We start from the raw sequence: 6,000 nt of genomic DNA, 5'->3' as shown, positions 1-6,000 counted from the left end.
TGCTTTGCTCCACAGTGCATGTAAATTATTTGCTTGTAAATGTTATCTGTGCCTTCCCAAGGGAGCTGCTGCCTTCCTCCCCTCTGCAGCCATCGCGTGCTCGAAGCCTGTGTTTATAATCAATGCAGCTTCTGCTTTAATGCTTTACACTGCTGTAATTCAGCTGATCTCCGTGGCGGCGTTTCTGCTGCAGCTCCTGTGTGTCCTGCACATGCCGTGGCAGCCGGCGGAGGGCTTTGCATCCAAGCCCCCACCAGCAGCCCCGCTCGCCCCGCAGCCCCGTCAGCCCTCCGTTCCTGCCCCCAGGCCTGCGGTGCGGTGGCACTCGGATGCCTGGAAGGGCTCCTGCTGGCAAGCAGCTGCCGGCGATCGCACTAGGGTGTCAAGGGGCACTGGGTGGTGTTTTGGGGTGTGCATGTCTGCGCCAAAGCAAAGGTGCTCACGGGTACTTCGCAAGGCTTCTGGAAAACTCCTGTTGAAGAAAAATACTGTTTGCTTTTCCCTGCAGAAACACAAGCCTGAATCAAAGCCATCGGCCATCTTGCCCCGCTGGGTGAGCCTGCCCGAGGGTCACACTCCACCACGCCGGTGAGGAGACTCAGGACGTTGCAAACCGCCGCTGTTCTCAGAGCCGGCATGCGGCAGTGCCAGGGCAGGGGTTATGCAAAGGTAATTCCGTGTATTTGCTGGGCTGCAGGGCGCTGGCGGCCACCCCTGCCCCATGACGTCGGGGTGCGCGGGAGGAGCAGCTGCTGGCTCCGCAGCTCCCCTGCTCCGAGCATCCTTTGGGAGCTGGGTGTGCCCTGTCCTGCTCCCCCGGCCCTGTTGTGCCCCATAGTGGGGGACCGGGGCGGTCAGGGGCAGGCGGGGCCCCAGCCGCACCAGGGTGACGCAGGGAGGCAGGAATTCACATGCGGTGATGCTACGTGCGCTATCGCATAAATCAAGGGGATTTTGGAGAGGATAATGAAGGCAACCTGGGGCTCTGGGCTGGGCAGGATGAGGCCTTGGAAGTCTTTTTAATTCCCCCACGTTGCACAGTCCAAGGCTGGGGGGCTGTGGCCAGATTTGACCCAGTCGCGTTGGGCAGAGGGTGGCCCGTGCTGGGGAGCGAGGTGGGCTGCAGTTCCCCCACCAGGCTCTCGCCCCTCTGCCAGCTTTGCTCAATTATGGGAAATCCTTTAAGCTTTCGCATTAGTGCTGTATTTAGGCCTGCACTGTATTAGGGCTTGGCATGGGGAGCGGAGTCAGATTTCTCACTTAATAAAGAGTGTTTTAAAGGCATTTGTCATCGTGGGCCCAGTGCTGCGACCAGGACGCTGGGGTGAGTGGGTTGGGTGCTGTGGGAGGTGAGGGTGCTGGGCTGGCTCCGCGACCCTCCATGCTGAGCCCTGGCCTGCCTGTACCCTGCCTGCGCAGCTCCCGCACCCGCAGCCAGCCCTGCGCTCGCACCCTGAGCTTTGGGGCACTTGCTGCCAAGACGGGGGGACCTGGTCTGCCCCGCTTATGGGGTCGTGCATCCCAGGGCTGCAGCCAGTGACCTCCCAGCCTGCCTGCATTGGCACAGCCGCTGGCAGAGCCCAGCCGCCCTCCCACGAGGCTCCGGGGCTGCCGTGCTGGCGGGAGGCCCATCCTGCTGGCAGTAAATGTGTCATCGGATGGCGATCAGGGATAATGAGTCACGAACGCCCACCGCCAGCCAGCCCGGCCGGTCCTGGCGCAGGGCTGCAGCACGCAGGCAGGAGCGGGGAGGGAAGAGCTGCTCCAGCCCCAGCTGCCTCGCTCCTCCTCTGCCTCTCCCCACCCCCAGCTTCATGGACCTGCATCTTCCACCAGACACCAAACCATGCAGCATTCCCCAGCAGTGCTTGCCTGGGGCTGGGGTGACAGCACCGTTCTCCTCATCCACCGCTGTCAGACAGCTTGGCAGGAATGGGGCCGGGGGGCTGCCTGCCAAAACATGTGTCCCCTGGACTGCAGGTAGCTGAAGCTGGGGCTGGGCTAGCTCAGGGTGTGCTGCCGGGAGCAGGAGGAGCCTCCAGACTCCCCTTTTTGGTATGGGTTTTTCCTTTAATCTGGTAATCATTGAGGCAATGGAGTGTTATATCCAGATTTTGAGCTGCTGGGTAGTGTCTGCCGCAAACGTCCCATGCTCTTGCAGAGGGCAAAGCTCAGCCCTTGGCTTGCTTTGGCGGGCGAGGCGCCCTTGAGCACATTCATTCCCCGCTCTGCCCCCAGAGTGGCACTTTGGCACTTTCCTCTTCGTCTCCTAACTCCGACATGTGCAGTCGCGCGAGGGCCCCAGCCCGGTGAAAGCCAGGCTTTTGCACCAGACGCAGCTTTTGCAAGAAGGACTGGAGACAAGCTGTGGCTGCGGCTCCAGTGATGTCCCCTGGGCAAGCCCAGTGTGAGTGCATGTGGCAGCCCCAGGCTCGGCTGGGAGCCCCAGCAGCCACCCTCCCCCTTCTTCTTCCCTCCAGCCTTGCAGGAATGAGCCAGAAAAGCACAATTTTGCGGGTGCTTCACAGATCCACCACTGAACCAGTCCCAGGAGCAAGAGCGGCCCCAGCGCATCCTCTCCCAAAACCACCACTGGAGGTCCCGGGGAGGGCCCCGACCCCAGGCAGAAATCAGCCTGACGGGGAAAGCTTTTATTTTCTTTCCATCTTTGTCTTCTTCAGGGCTGGGCTTGATTATTCCTTTCAGCGACATGAAGTGCCAGAGAGGCTCAGCAGCCAGAGATCAATTTTCTCTGCTCTCAGCGCAATGTCTTTGTGCACGGAGAAGCAGCTTTTTTCTCCCCCTTCCCATCGTGCTGAGATTTGATGGGTGATGGCAGGGACTGTGGCAGCCACCTTGATGGCGGGAGGGCAGCAGGGGACCCCGCAGAGCCTGGCCGCGCGCCAGCCCTCGCCTGGTGCGGTGCTGATGGAGGGTGTCAAAGCCTTTCGCTCATGGCCATTGAAGAGTAACTAGATCTTGCCAGGAAAGAAACCCCAGCTCAGCTCAGACATCAGCATCGCTTCGAGGCACGGCACAGGGTGGGGACCCTCAGCTGCTGCTTCTGCTCCTGCTGTGCCGTCCCTTCTCATTCACCACAAAGCACTGGCTTGTGGAGGATGATTTTCTTTCTAGGGAACATGCAAAAAATTGTGTCAAGCAGGCGTAATATGCAAAGACCTCATGTTTAAGTGATCAGAACATAGTGGTGGCACGAGGTATGAAGACTAAATAGAGAGGGATTCGAAACGCTTTGCAATTACGCAGCCAAGCTAAAAAAAAAAAAAAATTAAAAGACTTGCAGAATTTTAAGAGGATGGGAAAGAATTTGGTGTGGGATTAAATATCAGGGAAAAGATTAGAAAAGCAAAAAGCAGGAGATGAGAAAAGCCTGAGGGATGAGGCAGATGGACCAGCTCAAGGAGAGCTGCCAGCCCGTGGGCGAGGACTAGCCCAGGGATGAGCCTTGGCACTCCCCCCCAGCATCCCAAGTCCACATCCCCACACTGGACCTGCCTCTGGGTCTGCCGCGGCACAAGGCAGAGGTGAGAGCGATCCTCTCCCTGGCACTGGCGCAGCTGGGCTCGCCCGGGGGCTGCTGATGCCGAGATGCCCATGGCTGTGGGTGAACGAGGCAGCAGACCCTTGGCGTGAGCGGCTGTTCCGTTTGTGCAGGGCTCTGTCTGTCCGTCTGCCTGTGCAGTGACAGCAAGGCGGCTGGCTGCCTTGGAGGTCGGGAGGGGGTGCCAGCCCCGTCAGAGCCACGCTTGCTTTCATCAGCCACAGGTTTGATCCTCTGCAGACTGTGTAAATTAGGAAATTCTTTGAAACGCCAAAGCACCGCTCTGCAAAAACAAACCAGCCAGCAGCCCCTTGCTGCTGAAGGCAGAGATACAGCTGGGGTTTGGTTCACCGGCTTTTATCCACAAAATGAACTCGAGCAAATTCTTAAACTGCAGAACAAAATACTAAAGACCGCGGGCAATCACGGCAGAGACCTCTGGAGTCCTCCCCAGCACGGGGAGCCCCAGCAAGGCTGTTGACGGCCCCTGCTGCTTCTGATCCTGGCTGGCAAACATTAATTCTGTTTTTTTCAAGTTGAGAAATTAACTGCTTTGCAAGCCCATCCAATTTGAATACTCTAATTAAGCAGTTTCGGTGCTTTTCTCCTCCAAGGACCTTACCTGGCTGAGCAGTTTAACCCCTCAGCTGCCGTGCCGGGCTTCTGGAGTAGCCAGCCTCTGAGGTCTGCTGGTTCAGCTTCGTTGGATGACAGTGATGGATGCCACACGTTATCCAGGCTGCAGCTTTCCGGGGTGTTGCGAAGACCCTTGCTGGTGCCTGGATTGCCTCCAAGCAGCCAGGTGTCGTTTCCAGGGGAGCTCACAGGCCCTGGCATGGAGGACATGCAGCTTTGCACCATTGGCCTCCCTTGCCAGGAAGGCTCATGAAGTGTCTCGTAATGAGCTCACCATGTTCTCGCTTCGCAGACAGTTTTGTTAGCTTTTTGCAAATGCCGTCTGGGGAGAAGCTCTGCCTGGCTGGCCATTGCTCTCAGCTGTGCCAATACACTTGTCTGGAAAGCCTTATCCTCCAGCCTCAGGTTGAGCTCCTCCAGAAGCACCTCAGCCCATGACCTGCCTCCACCCTCCCGAGCGCCTCGTGCAGCTCCCCATTTGGGGGTGTGTGCCTGGCACATGGGCTCTCTGGTGACTTTGCCATGTATGTGTGTCCTCAGCTGTGGCTGGGGAAAAATGATGGGTGGGAAAGTGAGTGCGGTCAGTGGGCGGGTGAGGCTGTGCCATGCAGTTGTGCCACCCTGCAGCAGTTGGTGACAGAGGCATTGCCCACCTGGGACATGTAGCTCCCACATGCCACGCGTGCTGCCAGGACCCAGTTTTTGTGTGTGTGCGCATCCCGCCCTGACCAGGAGGGATGCTCTGGGTTGCCCCAGGGAAGAGGCACCTGTATTTCAGCAGAAACATCCCCGTGTCACCGAACTGAGGCAGCTAGGTCCTGCCGGCAAGGAGAGGCGCTCGGCCGTCCTGGTGACACCACCTGTCCCGGGGCTGGAGATGAGGGTGCACTGCAGTTTTAATGGTCTCAGGTCATCCCGCACGGGATGGGAGCGCAACCTGGCAGCTCCCACCCGGGGATTCAGCATGCTTTAATGAGCTCAGTGCTGGAGCCTGCACGGAGGGAATTAACGATTCGGAATAATACTTGTCACTTTGCTATGAGGAAATTGTCAAGTGAAAAGTAATTTATTAAAAAGAAGAAAGAAATGTTTTTGCTTATTAAGATCAATATCATATTAAAGTATTTTCTCAATACCCCATTTGGGCTGAATCTTACGTTATCTCTCTCTCTTTCTGTGCAATGGGAATAAAGCAGAGAGTCTCACTCTAATTAATTGTTGGCTGCTTAATTTTGCTAGCACATTTCATGCACAAGTTTGCACGTTTCTGTAGCATTTAAATTGCAAATACTGCAGGAATAGAATAAAAAAAGGAAAACCCATGAAATTTTAAAAGCAAATGGGAACTCTTCTGTTAGATGTCAGTTTAAAATTGCTTTATTTTCACAAGTCTTAAAAAATATCTTGATGGTGTATTTACCTTCCCACCTCCTTTCTTTTCACGTGGGGTTTAAGGCAACAAGTTTGGTTGATGTGTTCACAGTGGCCTTCTGGCTTTTGAGCCTTAAGGAGCTGTATTTTCAGTTTTACTCCAGTACAATGTTGGCTAGAAACTTTAAAATATGTGTGTGTATATATTTCTAGGGAGAGGCTGTCACACGTGTTGGTGGTTTGACAGGTAAAGCTTGAAGACAGCCCCATCCCCTCAGCTTTGCAGAAATTCATGGACGCTGGTACCCAAGGAGAGTGTGCCATGCTGGCATTGCGTCGTGTGCATGGAGGACGGACCACTTTTTGGGAGCCGTGGAGCTGCAGCTCGGCATGAGCCCAACACGGATCCAGTGAGCGATACCTGGAGGCGC

Source organism: Pelecanus crispus, chromosome 13 (assembly GCF_030463565.1).
Source record: "Pelecanus crispus isolate bPelCri1 chromosome 13, bPelCri1.pri, whole genome shotgun sequence".
Taxonomy (NCBI): domain Eukaryota; kingdom Metazoa; phylum Chordata; class Aves; order Pelecaniformes; family Pelecanidae; genus Pelecanus; species Pelecanus crispus.
Note: the sequence above shows the minus strand (reverse complement) of the source record.